General features: G+C 36.5%; 1 pseudogene; it reads left to right on the forward strand.

The window, feature by feature from the left end:
- Positions 1 to 17045, forward strand: part of LOC114694748 — an 86004-nt pseudogene extending 68959 nt beyond the window's left edge.
- The last annotated feature ends 2682 nt before the right edge of the window (positions 17046 to 19727 follow it).

A 19727-nucleotide genomic window follows, 5' to 3' on the forward strand; every position in this document is an offset into this window, starting at 1 on the left:
TTAAGAATGTGACAACCACTCTCTAGGCCAGATCCCACCCTCAGTGAGGAACACAAACTGGACTCTATTTTTTTTTTTTTGTTGTTGTTGTTCTTTCCTTCTTAAAGGAGAAAATAAAATTGGGTAGGTAGGTAAGGGAGAGTGGATCTGGAAGGAGGTGGGGTGGTGGTAGTGAATATATCCAAATTCAACATATGAAATTCTCAAAGATTTAATAAAGGTAATATTTAATACTAAATAAAATTGTAAAAAGAACATCAACATTTATAAATGAAACTTATAGGGCATGGAAATATATGCATTTAAATGAGACTAAATTTTTATTTTAAAAGATTTGCTAAAACCTGTACAATGATACTATATATTTAGAGTATCACATTGAACATAAAAATTAGGGGCTGACTGGAATGAGTATCAACTCTGGTTTCCAAAATGAAATCCTAAATAGCCTATTCTTCACGCATAAACTTTTGAAAACCTTTCATTTCCCTCACCAAACCTTTTCATCATCTGCCCCGAGTCAACTAGACTAGAGGTACTAATGGTGAGACTCAAATTTTACCATCAATTTTTTACTTTATAGTTTTGTAGAAATTTACAATTTCAACACAAATAAATCAGCTGTCCAAATATTGGGACAAGCTTAGCACAATGACATGCAGTCTCCCATCTGACAGCCTGGGTTCTCCCACAGGGACTGTTTATCAAGAGTCTAGGAGGCAAAATGGCCAAAAGCAGTTTGCTTTCTGATAGAGCTGTTTCTTGAACTGGCATCGAGCTAGGGTGAGTGTGGTCGTGGTCTCTGAATTCGCACCTCCCCCTGAAGTACAATTAAAAGGCACTTGTTCATCCAATCTAAGGGATCAAAGTGCCATTTGATTATGAGTGATGTCCTGATGACCGGACGTGGACCATTTCTTGAACTGACATTTCTCGGGCTTAGATTTATAGGTCAGAGCTCATACCACTTTGTTTTAGCAATTTTATGCTTTAAATTGAGCTTTGGAATTATAATATGAGCTAAGGATAACATAATTAAGCTTTCAATACCTGTCCCGCTTTTCTGTAAATATTTCTTTTGTGTCACATGAACTTTATAGCAAAATAGTATTATGCTAAATAAATTGACTTGAGATATAATTAAAGATTGGTAGTTTTCTATCTAAAAAAGATATGAAGCATGTCATAAGTAAATGGCCTGGCTTCTGAAATCCTGGCAGAAAAGAGTCTAGATTTGAATATTTTGAGAATGGAAAGCGTGATTCAACTTTAACTTTACATGTAATCATATTTTAGGTTATCAGTAATTCATGTGATAAAGTATGTTAAAATTGAATATATAGTCCTAAACTGAGTTTAGCCTAACAAATTATTAACATTCACTATTGTCGTTCATCAGATTGACTTATCTGCTTCTCAAAATATCCATGAAGGACTGGTATATTAAATTTCCTGAAAAAGAATGGCAATTTAATATTATTATGGGTAGGTTGTGTTATAATCTTTTATATTTGATTTTATAAGTTGTTTCAACTTTTTGTCCATTCTTTATCATGTAAAAGAAATCATGGTTTTATTGTAATGTATCTATTGCTTTAAAATTCGTTTAAAGATGAAAGACATGAGAGTCCCATTGCACTTGGCTCTTCAGGAAGCAGCCTCTGAGATGAGGATTAAAGACTCTGGTTTCAGATATATCTGTGATTGGAAAAGAAGCCATGTGGAATTTATGGCAAGCCTCAGGAGGATAATGATGATACAGAGCCCTTGATTCTTAAAGCATGATATCCCTAGTATGAAAATTCTATGGCACTGGAAAAAAAATACCAGCTGGAATAATTCTGGAATTCAGTAAAGTATGGTCATCTAAGCCTTGGACATGAAGTGCTCATACACTAAGAACTGACCGTAAGAGCTCAACTCCTTTAGGTCATCAAAACTATAAGGTCTATCTGACCCAGCAGTCCTTTGAAACAGACAATTATTACAACTACAGGCAAAGATCAATATCAAAGAACAGTCCCCTGTCATCCATCATACATGATCTGGTGTCCCCTATTCATACCTACTGCTCATGCCTATGGCACACCACATATTATATGACCAGCTCAAAGGGTAAAATAAAAGCTTATACTTTATGAATGTGTCTGCTGAAAATGGATGTGGCTCAACTGAGTGGGAAGGGATCTGGAATGTCAGAGATGAAAAGGGCATCTCCCACTGGGCACAGCATTGTGGGTGATGTACCAGGTTGCTCACTTGTTTGGAAATGGAAATCCTCTAGGTGAGAATGTGACTTGTAGGTGGTGGTAATTTTCCTGGCTGCGTTCTCAGGAAAGAGGAAGCAGAAAGGTTGTAAAGTTGAGGGAATGAAGTCTAGGAGAGTCATGTGTAAATGATGGAGTAGAGAGAAAGTACAAGGTTCATGCTAGTCAAGCTCATGGTGTATGTGGATATTCTGTCTTTGTTTCCTAGCTCACCTTTATTGCTGTCTTAAATGGATTCATCCAATACTTCAAAGAAACCATGTCTGGGTCATGGATGTTTTCTACTTCTAGATGCAAGTTCTATTCTAAGTCTCAATTTTCTTGATCTCCACAGCTTTTGTGGTTACTTTGTATTCATAGAACAGGTTGTCACATCATCAAAGTCCCTTGAATTTCCTTTTATAACATGGAGAGTATTTATTTATCTATTTTACTTTTCTCATCTTTCTGCCCTTTAAATGTTAGATTGTTCCAATGCTAGATCTTTTGCTTTGCTTTTCTGTGCATATCCTCTCATTGAAATGTGTTAACCATGACTTATCAGCTCTTGACTGGTATGTCCATGTGCACTTCAGGCTGTCTCCACTGGAGTGAATAATGAGCAAGCCTAATTCATCAGAGCTATGAAGTTCTTTAACCAAACCTGCTTCTCACGGAGTCCTCGTTGACTCCTCTCACCACAATGCATTGCATCTGCTCTATCAGCATCAGCTATGACGCCATCAACACAACATGAATTTGACAGCTTCTTTTAACCTCTCTAGGCTAAGCTTCTTCAGCCTCTCTGGGATCGAATCAGCTGACACCTGGGATTCTGTTCTCACTCTGGTATATCCACTTTTTAACTGAGATACCACAGTGTCATCTTTCTTACTAAAAATAAATACATATGAAATCATGCTATCATCCAGTAGTTACTACTTCTATTGAGAATAGAATAAAAATTCAGGTTCCCTCTTATAGATAGGTTACCTAACTGGTCCTGCCTGTTTTTGTTTGTTTTCCTTCTATGGTAATTTTCCCCACTACCAGAATCTGTGTTAATTCCTGTTTCAGTAACTGTGTTTTACCATTTCTTCTTGTAGAAATCCCAATTTCAGATACTTATTTTATTTCCACTTACATTGCTCTCTCCCTGATTCAAGTATGTGGTCAGATTTTTTACCCTCTTAAGAAGTTTCTGACTATTCAACTTCATTCCTTTTTTGACAACTTAACATAAATGTAGACACACCTAGGAAGAACTTCTGTTGAGGAATTGCTTCCATTAGATTGGACTATGCTCATGTCTTGGAATCATTTTCTTGATTGTTTTATACTGACGGGCCCAGCCCACTGTAGACCGTGTCATCTCCAGGCAGGTAGGCATGGGTTATAGAATAGGGGTAGCTATTCAAGTCAGGGAGAGCAAGACAGGAAGCAATGCTCCTTCATGTTTACTGCTTCAAGTTCCTGCCTTGAATCTCTACCTTAGCTTCTTTTAGTGATAGACTAACCTGTAAGGCAAACGAGCACTTTTCTCCCCAAAGTTGCTTTTGGTTATGTTGTTTAGCTCAGCAATAGAAAAGTAACTAAACAACAGTGCTCTTAAAAATGCATACCTCTCTTTCCTCTTGGAAACCATGTTTCTTCCAAAGAGTTATTGGAAGATATAAATTTGTTTCGGTTTTGTCTGAACTACTAGGTAACAATTAAAGTCCAATAAATGGAAAATCAGGTTTACTATTTACTAGCTCATCAACTTTGAAAGATAAAACCATTATGAACCTATTTTGTGGATCAAGAACAGGAATCAGCAATTTTATTACCTGGTAAAACTCCTATACTTGTGTTTTCCAGTTGTCTTATATAATGACTCAAAACTTTGGGCTTTTTCTACTAGAGGAAAAAACAAACTTGGGGAATATGATTGAAGAAAGCCATATTTCCTTTTGTCTTGAATTGACTTTAGGAAAGTACATTTAAGTTTTGATTTAAACAATTAGAATTTTGGTTGTTGAAATCTATGCTTTGTCTAGTTAATTGTGCACTTTTTCATAACTGTCTGCTGAAGACTTAAAACTCTATTTCTGGGCAAAGGTTTCAATTTTAAAGGTAAATATTCAAAAACACTAAATTATGCCAACTGGTCAATCTCAGGATGGCATAGCTGAGAAAGAGGAAACTGTCTGTGTTGGAGTTAGGTAAAAATAGACTTAAACCCAAATGAGAACAAAATACTTTGTAATAGTGTCTGAGAGGCTTTCCAGATTTATCAGAGAAGAGGAGCTCAGGGGAAAAAAGACCAAATAATAAATGAGGTTATTCATATTATTAATAATTCTGCTAAAAGGGTTGATATATTGAGCTCATTTTAAAATTCTCTCTTTAACAAGAAAAATGAAGAAAGTAACGTGGGCAATTAGCTACTGACATGACCACTGCATACATAGGTAATGATCAAAAGCATGTGGGTGGTATGACCAGCTGAACCTGGAAAGAAGATGTACTGTCTGGCGCGAGGCAGAATGCCAACATCAGTAGCTACTTAAAGAACACAGGGAATGTGGGTAGATTGTATGTTTGAATATTTTAATATTTATTTCATATTTAATCACTTGACTATATGACATACTAATATGTTTTAATTCATTAAATGTAAGTGGTATTATAAATTTCAATCATTTAAGAAGAAACAATATATATTCACAATGGGAGTCTAGTTGTAGAATTTCTTACTTAAAAGAGTTTTTTTTCTATGTGAAATGTGATATGTCTGCTATCCTGTAGTATAAAATGATATTGTCTGCACATTCACTCAACATGCTGCCTGCTACTATGTTAGGGTATATTTTACTGTTTGTGTAATATTCCATTAGGTCACAGTATACCACATATTTTATTTTACTATGTGTTATTACACTTTTTTTTATTTATGTTAGCATAGAAGACTGTAAACTTTATGAAGCCAAAGGTGGACTTCCTCTATCTCCCTCCCTCCTTCTCTCTTTCCTCTTCTCCTCCTCCTCTCCTATTTACTATATGCTTGGAGTCTAGTGGATCCTCAATAAACATTTACTGGTGAATGTATTTAGTAGATGAACGGTTTATGCTTTACCGCCTGATGATAGGGCTGCTCAATTCTCTACATGAGAGATAGTCTTCATACTTTACAAGCTGCAGCATCAAAACTCTTATCAAAGATGTTTATGTGCTGAGGAGCATTAAAAGCAGGTGCAAGAGGCGAATTTAAGCCAAATGTATTGTATTCACGTATAAAATGCCAAGAGCAATAGAGACAGAGACATTCAGAGGAATTGAGATGCTATTCATGTATGTTGTTTAAGTAGCTGGAATGTTCCATGAAGTCAAGGAGAAAATGCAAATATGGATATGTGAAATGATATGAATCAGACACGTAAAAACCTAGAATTATAATTGAGATATAATTATATAATTGAGATATAATTATAATTGAGAGGTAACAAGAAGTAGAATTATCTTAAATAGCATGGGACAATGGTGGGAGACTCACAATCTGACTTTACTCCATTACTTTGGGAATTCTGAAGAGACATAGGTCTGGATGTGTTTGATGAATTAGCTCTTCTGACCTGCATGCAGCTCCCAAACACATTGATGTGAGCATATAAAATTGTGGTAAGAAATGTGATTATCGTAATAAAGAGAAGGAGTCCTGGTCTGCGATGAGGACTGTCAAAGTTCAATGTTTACTTGTAAATAAAGATATATTGGAGCAGTAGACAGTAACAAGGTACTTCCGAAGTGAGAGATACCTTGAAGGCACAGCATCATAGAACTCCAGAGAGAATGACATTGAAGAGGATGATATCTCATTGTCCAATATTGAGGAGCATGGAAAGATGTTCCTGGAAATACCTTATATGGGCCTGCTCAACTCAGTATGTATTTTTGTTCAGTAGAGACAGTAGAGTTAAACATGATGTGTCTCGTCATTCCATGTAGATCGGTGTCTTGATTCTCCTGATTAGGTGCAGTGACTTTCACCCAAGATTCCTGGGAAAGCTGTAGCAGCATTAGAAGGGACAACGGTAGGCTTTTCTTTTGCAACCAGAACAAATTTGGTACTTAGTTCTCAAGTTCCTCTGACAGTGTTCTTAGGAATTCATTGATTACATTGCAAACACCATCTTCCTGCTCATGACAGATTGAGAGCATCTTTCTGTCTTATGGGTTGCATTTAACACAGTGATATGTTGAATCTAATCCTGACAATCAGCACCAATGTCCACATTGTTCCTTTGCTAAAAATCTTCTTGATGTGGCCCATTCTGTTTTGTTTTTGAAGTAATAATTCTTTGTTTTTTGTAAAGCCCAATTTTTTCATGAATAAAAAAAATGCCAGTTTTATATCTGAATTTTTGCAACTGGACTCTGATTCACAATATTTAGTATGTTTGATTCCTAAGAAATGACAACCAGTAAAGTGTGCAATGAGGTAGATCAATAAAAGCAGGGTTACCATAATACACACAGTGTTAGAGCATGGGAGGGGTAGGCCTCATCCAAAGGGTTTTTGTTAGTGGTTAAAAGATTGACGAATCATGGTTCTCTAATACTGAATCTCTCTGACTAGGAGATTTTATGTCATAGAACAAGAAGAAAAGATTTTTCTAGGAGATTACTATATGCATAGTTCTAACTTAACAATATGTGGTTAATATTTCTTAACATTTTCATATCTAATTAGGCAAGATTTTAGAAATGTAGAAAATTTAGAAGATAGTTAAATATGACTCCTTTTATATCATGGAGAGGAGGCCAAAATGGTCACCCTCACTTATTTTAACCATTTGTCTTTTGTACTTTTTATTTTGCAAAGATCTTTTCAACTATTTAAAAACTAGCTTATTTGTTTCCTTACTAGATATTGTCTCTAAATCTTCCTTTTAACAAGGTGATAAATTTGTATCACTGCTATTATTTTGGCTGTCTTCAATACACTATATAGAGCGAATGCTTTGAAGGTGGTTGTCATTCATATACAACAGTGAACAGGACATGATACAGATATTCACAGAATTACTGATGTCTTTCAGTGATATTCATTAGGCTCATTAGTTTCAGTAAGAAATATTATTTCAATAAGCAAAAAGTTAGTTTTCCCAGTCACTGTGGATACATTTTAGTCATGTATTTTGTTACATGATGACCATAACTTAGCTATCATAATGTATTCATTTAAATGACACTGTCATTTGACTTTATTCTTTTTTAATAGAATCCATAATTGAACCACATATTCTCATTTCTGTAGCTTTTAGGAATTAGATGGGTTTTAGAAACTAATGCCTACTTGAGTAGGCTGTAAGAGAAACCCCAGAATCTGCAACCATTTTAACAATGTAGGAGTCCAGTAGTATTTAAAAACTCCTGGGAAATAATCTGCCCTAGAACAAACAAGTTCAGAACACGTACAAGGTTTTGTATTCCCAAACCCGTGAAGTCAAACCTTCCAACCAGAGGAGAATATTTTAACTATTAACCAGTACTACTGAAAGTTTCAAAATCTGGTATATTCATTCTAATTGGCACAGTCTGCTAAAAACGGAAATGTGCCAATTAAACAAAAATCACAGTATTAATTGGTGGTTTAGTAAAGCAAAGTTTTTCAACAATGCCATTTTATGACTTTTTTATTTGTAATTACATGCATTTTAAAATTTCCAACATTTATAAACTAAAGCAGGTGTGAACAAAGGAGAGAGACGAGTTGTGAAAGAAATAACAGAAAGCCATAGTAGCTGGCTGGGCAGAGAAGCAAAGGCTTTCTAATGAGCCCTGTGATGCCTCTCCAGTCATCCTGTTCCATGGTTCAGGCAGCAGGATCTTGCCTACACTAGTGTCAGGGTTTATGTGTAATCTTCAGGTGCCATTGAATATAAATCTCAGTGAAAATCATGGCAATAGTCAAGAAATGAGCCCTTTCTTCAATTCTGAGCAAGACACTGAAAAACATCATAAGAGTTAGAAAGGAAGACAGTTTTTATTCTCTCGTCTGCTAGATGGAGAAATTTTTTTCTATTCCTCTTACCAATTGACAATGATATAAAATTTTCAGACTTAAAAGATTTCCCTTTCATTTTTAGCCAGCTTACTTGATCTAGGGGTTAAGAATAGCTTCCTCTAATGGTGTCAATGTGGAAGACGATACTTTCTCAGAGGAAGTAGCTAGTCAGTTGCTGTTTGGGCAAAGCATAATGTAAAGAGAGTGGGACAACCCAGAACCCTCCTCCTCTGTCTCCTGCTTCCTCCACCACGTCCAGCTGCTTTTTCCTCACACAGTGGCTTGAGACTAAGCAAAGACAGAAACGGATCTGGCAGAAGCCTGTGACAAAAGCTCTGTGGAAAAGTCCCTTCCCTACAACATCGGCTCTGTAGCTCACAGCTAATTAATCCCACAATAGGATGTGACTTGGCTAGTTGTATTTTGAATGTCCTCATGTGGCCTCTCTTGACGAGACTTGCCACCAAGGGTTTTAAGCTTTCACCCTATTTAATATTCATGTCTAAAGAAGCAAGGTGCCTTGGGATATTAAGAATTTTTTAAAAATTGGTCCTTTAGGTTTAGATTATAATGGAAAATTCAACAGCATAGCTGCTGGAGACAAAGGTGAGCAATTCACATTCTGGAAGTAAACTATCAAGTGTATGCCGAATAGGAAAAGCTATAATTGTTGGACAGTATGGCCAAATGAATGGACCCACCAAAAGTTAAGATCCCACACAACGTGCTTCCTGAGGGCAAAGTTCCTCACAAGTGAGACATAGCATTTCAAGGAAAGGCAAATTTAATTTGGTTTGACGAGGTAGACATTTTAATATTTCTCTGATTATTATGATGCTTCTGTCTGTGATTCATTTTCTAGTATTTGTACCTAAGGCAGAGTGAGTCAACATTTTGTAAGAATTTTCCTGGCTACTTGCCCCAGGTGTTGCTAGTGCTGATCTAGGCTGGTGTTGCCTTCCCAGCCAAACACAGGTGTGCTTGTGGGCAAATGAAGTCCTTCCTGTAACCAACCAAGTACATATTCATGACGTTCTTTGCTTGGGGCAGTTTTGGGGAAGCTCTCAGGTAATGTGGAAGGGCATTGTGGTGAGAAGGTAGAATGGTTATGGGTATTCCCCAGCTATTTTACTTTAGGAAAAATGTTTAGAAATTATTTTTTTTCATTGCTGTGCTGCAGTTACTTTAATATATGTCAATATATTTCAAATCTTTCTCCTTCCTCTCTCTCTCTCTCTCTCTCTCTCTCTCTCTCTCTCTCTCTCTCTCGTGTGTGTGTGTGTGTGTGTGTGTATATGTATATATATAAATGTATATGAGTATTTGTATATATATATATATATATATATATATATATATATATATATATATACATGTGCATTTCTTTTCCTTTCTTTGTTTTAGAAATATCCACTAATTCACATCCATCAATTGTGGACCAAATTATCATATTTGGGTATGATATTTGATTCACATAAGGATAAAGGTTGTTTTCTCTTAGGTTTAACTGACCCTAGAACTGGAAAGAACATGGTTTAAAATGTAAAATTTAGGGCATACTGATAAGGCATGGGTTTTGTTGTGCTTGTCATTGTTATCTTTCAAATCTCTTACTCCTTCCGTTACAGCATATTAACTGAATTTTCACTTCAATTGTCTACTTGAAATGAATTCCAACTTTCAGAAAGTTCTATCAGGTCTCTGTTTCAGCATGAATAAGCTCTGAGCATAAAGGCAGTACCTATGATTTATGAAAACAAAATACATTTTTTCTTTGTTTTGTTTTATTAGGAATTTTTGAATTTTCTCCTATGCTCGGATAAATGGCCACAATGAATAAAACAACTCATGGCCCTTTGGGTATAGAAAGCACATGGCCGGGAATCTACTGTTAAAATAAACATTCCTCTGAGAAGTGTAATACTTAAATTCAGTAGCAGGTATTACAACTTACAGCTAAACTCATTTGCCCAGAAAGTTTCCCCGCTCCTACCAAGTGGGAGACACAGTAGTCAGTGTGTCGAGAAATTTAGACATTAACATAATAGGCAACTAGATATTGAAAAGCTTTAGTAACTGCAATGGTCCCAAGACTGGCAATGGATATTGAAGCAGAATGAAGGAATAAATACTACTAGACAGTGTGTTGGTTCTGGGCATTACAGAGAAGGGGTTAAATGTGCTACATATGAAGACTTTGTTTAGGGCTGAAGATGGATAAATTAAAATATTGATGACTATGCTTCAGAAAAACAATATGGGATGTAAAGCCAGGGCAAGTGGTTGTCTGATAAAAGGAACCTTAGGTCTGGAAGAATCATCAAATCATTTGTTCTAACTCTGAACTTCATAGATGATAAGAAAACTTGATCTTAGTAATATTGAATGAAGCAAAAGGTAATATATTCTGGACATGGGGGATATTGTAGTGCAGTATTTAGTTCATTTACTTGCAAAGTACCTGAAATGTAATAGTTCTGGGTAGATGATTAGGTAGATTTTTACATAGATAGGTAGATTATAGATAGATAGGTAAATAAATAGATGATAAATAGATAATAGATTATAGATTGATAGATGATAGAAAGAACAATTGTCAGACATCAGTCACATACTTTTATTTGAATGAATTACTGTTAGTGGTGTAAATTTTAAAGAATTTTTCCTTGATAAACGGCATGTTTAAATGTGGATTTAGAACTATTTTTGCTGTGGCTAAAAGATTTCCAGATTCCAACAAGTTTTGACAAGTGGAACTTCTTGTTTAGGGTAATAGATACTTAATTATCATGAAATAGTGGAGGCAGCAACTAGGGAATTTCTTTTCTTTTTTTTGGGGGGGAGGTGTTTCAAGACACTGTTTCTCTGTGTAGTTTTGTGCTTGTCCTGGAACTCACTCTGTAGACCAGGCTGACCTCAAATTCACAGAGATCCACCTACCTCTGCCTCCCAAATGCTGGGATTAAAGATGAGCACCACCATCATCCTGCAGCTTATTTCTTTTCTGTGTATTGATACTAAACACATTGGGAACCTCACTCAGATTAAAACATGGATTCCCAGCACTGTAATTTTCATCTCTCAAAAGAAACCTTCCAGAAGGATTATTTAGATTACCTTTGGTGAAAATTTTTTTCTGCAGGTCCACTTTATTGCTATATCATTATTTATACCAGGTAACAGGAAGAAAAAGTGCTTAATAACGTGCCCCCTGCCCCTGACACATAACAACAATAGCCCAAAAGGCAGGTTATATGATCAAAAAAACCAAGAACCACCTTGCTCAATATTTTGATCTTGCACACTGCCCTTCTATTTAGGAATGCTGACTCCTAGAATCTAAAGTGATCTTTCAAAGCCTTTAAGTCACTCATAAAAATAGTGACTATTCATATTTTACACACACACACACACACACACACACACACACACACACACACTTATTTTTATATGCTTTTTTCAGTACTAAGCATTGAACCCAGTACTTCTTCACATGTCATGCAAGTGACCCAGGACTGCAGCGTTGCCCTACATACATAAAGCCCTATATTGTTGGAGCTTTACTTGTCTGTCTACTTTAAGTTCCTTCTACAAATTATTCCGTTCTCCACAAACACACTAAAAGTGACAATGAAGACGCTTTAAAGCCAAATGCTCCTACTGCCTGCTGTCCTGCACTTCTTTCAGATTGCGATATGTCATTTCCCTGATTGGTTTTTTCACGCACACAGCCTGGGAGGATGACAGCTGCCCTGGGATCTTGTATGGGTTAGTGTTAGGCAGCTTTCCTTTCAGACTGTGAAAAAAGACTGATTCTTGAGCTCTGTACTCCTCCACTCTAACACAGTCCTTGCTTAATACGTGCAAAATCTACTCAGGTGCCTCCATTTCACCCCTGTGGGATTTGGGGGGCAGGAGAAGTCCACAGACAGGATAGTGGTGACACAACATTCTGGGCTTCCAATAAAACTGTCTTACTCTTCTGTGACTCAGAAGTCTATCTTCTGTGAATTGCCAGAAAACATTAACAGGCTACCTTGTTAATATGTAGTGGAATATAATCATAGATACTTCATGGTTCCTCACGGTACTTACAATTTTGTAATAAGAAAGCATAGGGTGGGTACATAGGGAAGGGTTAGAGGTAGGGACAGAACAGGAAATTATGTAATTATATTTGAATTCCAAATTTAAAAAACAATTCTAATTAATTCCATACTTGCCAGAAACTTGCATCTTGTTTATATTGTGTTCTGTAATGTTTTAAAAACTTAACTCTACAAACGTTTGCAGGTAGCAACCTTAATTACATTAGATTTTCCTCATGGGGTCTTCCTCTTCAAGAGACAGGGTTCAAGCAGCTTCTAGAGATGCTCTACTTCTCGAATCCTGCAGGGCATCTGAAGAAGCACTTTCACCAGCTTCGGGTTAGATCTTCCTTGTGAGAATTGGTGGGTCTGAGTCAGCACAAGGGTGAGGATTCAGTGAGCTCACTCTCATGCAAACCCATGAGGAGTTTTGAGTATTTCATCAGTAATTCTAGCTCAAAAATTCTATGACAATTACAAGGATTATTAAAGAATATATGAAGAGGGTTTTTTTTTTGTTGTTGTTTTTTTCTCTATTCCCAACTAGTATTAAAGAGGCAGTGGTCTCTCTCTCTCTCTCTCTCTCTCTCTCTCTCTCTCTCTCTCTCTCTCTCTCTCTCTCTCTCTCTCTGTGTGTGTGTGTGTGTGTGTGTGTGTGTGTGTTTGATGCAAATTCAATTCCCAAACTATTCCTTGTGGCTGGCTGCCTTCTAGCTGTTTTGAGGAACATGTGAGCACTTATTGACACTGGTAGAAATTGCTGGCTTTTTGATAATGCTTTTACTCTGATATAACCATCAGTGCTTATGACATTGTTTTCTGCAATAAGAAATTTCCTCTACAGAGGATAGTTTAGGAATTTTTTTGTTGCTGTTTGCTTATTCCCCGCCCCCAACTTTTTACTAAAATTCCTTGCTATCTTGTAGATTTTGCTTTTGTGAAAATTTAATGAATTTTAAAACCTGAAAAAAAATCCCTCCTGTCAAATCAGTGATAACAGTTGATCTTCTGGAGGGTTGGCCCCATATACACACCCATGGCAACATGAGTGTATAATTTTGGGAACCAGTTTTAGAGAGTTTTTAGGGGCTTACTGTTAGAAGCCCAGAAGAGTCAAACTCCAAGTCAGGAGCAGCTGTAGAGATTGGTTAAATAACAAGTATGTCTGGACTCTGCACGGAGACTACTCCGAAGGATTCCTGAGAAAGGAGGAGAAGTGATGCTGAGAGCAGCCGAAGGAGGAGCGTGGCTGTAAGGACCACTTACGCCAAGGTCTGCAGGATTCTGAGAATGGCCAAGAGAGTTATTTTATATAGAAAGAACAAAGCACAAAAGAAGAGAAGTGTGGGCAATGGGAAGGAAAGAATGATCATCGGAGAATGTATTACTGAAGATATTTATAAGAGACAGCGAGGAGCTGTGTGCTGGCTCAGGGTGAGGGCAGGCCAAAGTTCAAGGTCTGGGGAGGAGAGAAGCTTAACTAAAGTGTGGTTAATGAGTGATTTTCACAGACTGATCAGTGGACAAGCAATTCAGCTAGTCACTTATGAAGCAAAAAACCAGGAATGTAGAGTTTGTTTGCCTTCTCACAGCTAAAGGAAGAGGAGCGAGAAGAGCCAGCCTTATCTCTAGAAAGGAAAGGAGCCTAAGGTTTCTTGGCCTTCCCTAGTTCCTGGGAGTGTGTGATCAGAGATTTTTCCACAGAGTTGGGTTAGAAGCTGGTTTCTTCAGGCAGCTTGGAAACTTTACATCTGCAACATTTGTGCCTCTATCCCATTAGCTTCCTGGGATGTAGAATGGGCATGTTCTGACACATGCCCAGAGGACACTGATGCAGGAGGGAGCAGGGCTGGGGCTGCAGATGAAGTGACAAGTGGGCACAGCACAGTGCCCAGGTGCCTGCCAGGTCATCCCAAGAAGAGCATCTTCTTGTGTGATACTGTTCTTGGGTCCAGGCGCAGTGGATACCCAGAACTGCCATCTTTTGGAGACAATCCTCTGGCCCTATGAGATGTGAGATGTTTAGACATAGGGAGCTAAAGCTTTCTTTCACTTTGTGGTGAATTAAATATTCAGTTTGAATACATTGCTATTTTTTAAAACTGACTTTTAAATCCTTCTGTCATTCTAATTAAGCTTGTCTTCATCTCCGGAGCTTGGCTAGCTCTAAGGCAAGAAATAAAGGAAGCTTGCTTGCTAGGCCAGGCTGCCTAAGCTCTCACATCTCTACTTGAATTGATTTGCATTATAATGCACATGGGCAGGAAGATAGGTAAATTGAATGTGTGATTAACTGAGCAAAGAATAAAGCCCATATAGAGTTAACATTATTGCTGGCTTCTTGCAGGTCATTTCTGAAGGATGGAAACAGGCACTCTCTAGGAATGAATGTATGAAATATGATGATTATCTTATTGAATATAAAACATTTATTACATCATTCAGTTTCCTTTTATTTTACATGAAATGTATTAAACAATATCTAAGATGAGAGGTAATCACCCTCTGTGGAGGTGGCCAATGCTTGCATGGTGAGAAAACCAGTGGATCTGGAAACGATCTAGTACTAACTTGGAAATTTTGCTAAACAATATGTATGACCCTACTCATAATCACACTCCAGCATTTTTATGTAGTTGTACAAAACCAACTGAATGGATTTCTCTAATATCTGGTGGAAATATATATGTGAACTTTATTAGGCTTTGGAGACATTTGAGTACAACCCTAAATGACAGTCATCTTGATAATAATAATAATAACAATAGTAATAGTAATACTAATAATAAAGATTGCTAGATGCTGTAAAAGTGTAGGTATCTGTCTTCAACTACGATTTTGTACTTCCATAGGTTTTCCTTTGGGTGTCTGATAACCACGGTTGTATAATCAGATAGTATTTAGGATAAACATTTCTTTTGAAAGTTACCATGAATTCTGGTTTTAACACTCTTGATGTTTTGGGAAACGCTTTGCCTATGCACATATATCACTTTTAGACTTCACAATTCAATTGCGCAGGTCTGTATTAATCACAACAATACATATGTAAATGTTAATATTTCATTGTCTCTTCTGTGAGGGTGTCTGTGAACGGATTTTGCATAATCAAGCTAATAGTATTCGTGAATCTGCATGATGCCTCTGGTTTATTCTGTCTTGATTCTTTTCATTTCCTTAAAACCACTCATTTTAAGAACATGTTTATTTCATAGGGAAAAATCCTATTTTTAATTGACTGTATTCTATATAGCATGAGATTGATAGTGTTTTATAATTTAATTATATACAATAAAAATGTGCTTAAATGAATGTGTCCATTTAGGTGAAATTAAAAAATAAGTAAAGGTTTACTTATTTCTTCAAAAATCACAGTTGCTGATGTTTTACAGCATATCAATAGCATAAACACAATAAATTTCTTTCTTTGTTAAGTTATTTCTAGAGTAGATATGGTTTTTTTAATAAGAAGTAAACTGGTCATTTTTACTCTGACACTAGGAGAGTAGTGTCTGACACAAATTTAACATATGAATTTGAACACATTAAACTTGACACTCCTTTCTTTCTACAAATAAATAGTTATTAATTTGTGGTAGAGAGAGTTCAAAATGTTGTCTTTAATGTGAAAGTAAAAACTCATGTGATAGCATGTACTTTATTCTTTGGTAGTTTAAACTGGACTATGATTCTGTTTTTTAAAAAGAAATTCTTACTGTCAGAAGGTGAGATACAATTTCAGCCAATGAAAATGTAGCATATATAAATGTTCAAGCTAGTGTGGTATAACAACTCATAGCATCCATGAATGATCCTAACATTCTGTCTGTCAGTAATAATTTAAAGAACAAGAGATGGTACCAAAGCAAGTCAGTTATAGGACAGCAATTTTGAAAATTTGAAGTTTTGCATTGTAACTAGTCTAGTGAAAAAGCCAAGGCTTCAAGAGCCTATCCATTCTCCATATTCTCCTGATTTTTATTCATAAAAACAATGGTAGTGATTCATTTTAGTTGTGAAGGATGTCAATATTCTCATTTTGTTAAAAGCGAATTAATCAAAAGTTTGTGAAACAAAGTAATAATTATGTTTCCTAAATGAATATTAAGGAATTACCCATCAAGTATGTGGGCACTGAGGGTCTTCCAGTGCTCACTGCAAATCCAACTTGACTTATACTTAGAATTCATACTTGGCTAAGGGACAGGTTTCTGTTTTGTTTTTTATTCTAAAATAATAGAAGTCTGCTCTTTTACCATGATCCACCAAATTAGCTGCTTTTGAACCAAGACTAAAGAAGGTAGCCTGAGTTGTTATGGAGAAGTACTACATGCGCCTGGGTAACAACTTCCACACCAACAAGCCTGTGTGCTAGGAGATCACCATTATCCCCAGCAGGAAACTGCGTGGTTATGTCACACATCTGATGAAAGGAACTGGGGGTAGGGGAGTCCCCAGAGAGGTATCTCTATCAAGTTTCACGAACAGGAAAGAGGAGAGGTAATTATGTTCCTGAGGTCTCACTTCTAGATCAGATCGCTGAGGTAGATCCTGACACCAAGGAAGTACTGAAGCTTCTGGACTTCAACTTGGGCAGTCTGTCCACAGGTCACTCAGCCTACAGGTGGGATGCATTTCAAAACACCACGTGGAGCTATTTGAATCTGTTCTGTAATATTTTCAATAAGCCTGGGAAGAACTAAAATAAAAAATAAAGTTAGAAGTTAACTTTCAAGAAACCTAGATTAACCTCCTTTACAAATTCTATTTTCATGAACCATGAACCCAGTGCCTCATGCCCTTTCTGACCAAGTTTGGCCAGCCTGATAGCCTACAGATGCTCAGTATTTATGGGTAGTCATTGTTTATTTAATAATTCTGAGAAATCTGCTTTTAGACCCTAAGGACTTTCAACAGGATAAAGAAATGAAGTAGGTAGAAATATAAGGATAAAAAGAAGCAGAAGATGGAGATGGATGCAGTAGAGAAGAGATGAGCCATCTACGGAATTATTCCCGGTGCACATATGTTCTACTTGTGATAAAATGCTATAAATGTTTTAAATACTTTAATCCGTAAGCTGAAATTGTACTGCAAAGAGTAATTAATTACCTTCTTATTTTATACAGAGTGACCGATCTACAATTAGACATATAGAAAGTAAACATATTGCATAAGGTAATACTTAAAAGTTTATTAAATAAAGGCCTTTGTTACTATATTATTTTTTAATTAATATTGTGAAAGGATTTTATTAGATGGTTTTATTGAATGTTTTCCCATGATAACTATTGGTGAGTGTTGTTGTTTTAGGTATGTCTATACACACATGCGCGCGCGCGCGCGCACACACACACATACTTTTTAAGTTAACATGTTGACTGCTCATATAAAGGATTTAAAGGTGAAGTAAAGTTTTCAAATGATGTTTAAAATCTTTTGGCTCATGAAACCAAAGAAAAGAGGCACCAAATGTTGAAGCTTCAAGACTTGAAGATTTTGGCATTAAATAAAGACAACTGTAAATTCAATCTATGCTAGATATCGAAGATATCATACCTCACTGAAATTAGTATCAGAAAATTTTAAAAAGAAAGATAAACACAGATACACATACATATTTCCTCGCTGAGGATCTCTTCTATGAAAAAGGTCTGTGTATGAAAGACAGTCCAGAGACATCTTTGAAGGTTCTCTTTCAAAGCAGCTCCACTTTCCGGTGTGTCTGGGGATTTCTGTTATTAATTGAAGTTAATTTTCTAGCATATCAGTTTGCCGTGCACGTGGGAAAGATTGATAGCCTCTCCGATTCTCGAGAGTGTTGGAAATGACACTGTTCCATCACCGGGTGCCTTCACTTTTATCATCACAAATCAAATTATAAACATCGGGGCAACCTTGCTGGAATCTGGCTTCGGGAGATTTCCATAAGATTAATTAGGCGGCCAAAGCAAAGATGGTAAAATAGAAAGGGGAGGGGGCGGGGGAGGAGGGAGAGTGGAACCATTCATTCCTGGCAGAATGGGAAGCCAATTCAACAATGGGTAATTAGCGTGGGCCACGGATTCTCAAAGGCACCGAGGACACTGGACTCTTCCTCGCACTCTGATGTTTAGTGCCGTATTGTGGACCCCTCTTTTAATTAGTGCACTTTGATACCCACAGGAGTTTGAGGCTCCAGGGCATGCTAAACACAGACTGACACCAGCAAGCTTCTGCCTCCTTCCACTCTAATTAGAGACACAATGAGCTGCAAAGACAATGTTTTACTCCAAGACTTCTTCTGCAGATACCTCTGGCAGGAAACAATCGTTTATTTTGTGTCTATATTGGTATTCAGATTAAATTGTTAGCATGCGAAAGATGAGTTAAGGGCACAGATCTACTAAAAATGCTTAGCAGGGTTCAAAAATGATGGGAGCAATTTGCAAAGAGTATCTTCTTTTGGATTTTAGTTTTGCTTTTAATTAGAAAAAGAAACCTTCAGTTTCAATGTAGGCTGCATTCTAAGGAAAACACCACTGTTTCAAAATATCCATAAATTCTGTGCCTTAAACAAATTGTTCTAAAATGATCCCAAAGGGAAAGAGAGAATGTAAGGGAAGCCCCTCTCCTCCTCTGAATTCAACGGCATTGAAATAACTAAGTAGCGCTCCGGAGAATGACAGAGGTCATTTTTACAGGAAGATTGCTAATCTGTCTAGAGCTGTTTTAAGGAAGCCCAGGAACATTTGCAGTGCCAAGTTAAAAAATTTTTTTATGGTGTTAGTTTTGATAGACAGTTCCATGCTGATTGGAAGAATATAAATATCCCAAGAGAGATTGCATATTGAAAATTACTCTCAACAGCCACAAAATACAATATGTGTTATTTTAACTGTACACAGTAAATCTTGTCATCCTGAAATTGAAGCATGGGACAAATATTTCTATATATTATTATTGTCTGTATATTTCTATACCATATAGTCTACCTTGAAAAGCAAAATTCTCAAGGAGTTACCATTAAAATAAATTAATGGTATTATTTCTTTATGTACCTGTTTGTCTGTTTAACTGTCTAGCCATGTAACAAGTTATATCTACTCTTTTGGGAAAATAGATTTAAAAAAAACCTCCCAAATAAAAGGAAAACAAAACAAAACAAATCTGTTTTGAGACCACATCACCACAAACCAAGTATGTCTTAACTATCGGTGCTTTTTTGAGAGAGAACATTTCCATGCTCCCATTCTTTATTATTCCTTATAATCAGCCTAAGAAAGAATCAGTCTTGAGAAACAACATTTAAGTATCAGAGAGGTAGGAATTTTTCTCCAAGCATCTCCATCTAATATGAGTAAA

This window comes from Peromyscus leucopus, chromosome 3 (assembly GCF_004664715.2).
Source record: "Peromyscus leucopus breed LL Stock chromosome 3, UCI_PerLeu_2.1, whole genome shotgun sequence".
Classification (NCBI taxonomy): Eukaryota; Metazoa; Chordata; class Mammalia; order Rodentia; family Cricetidae; genus Peromyscus; species Peromyscus leucopus.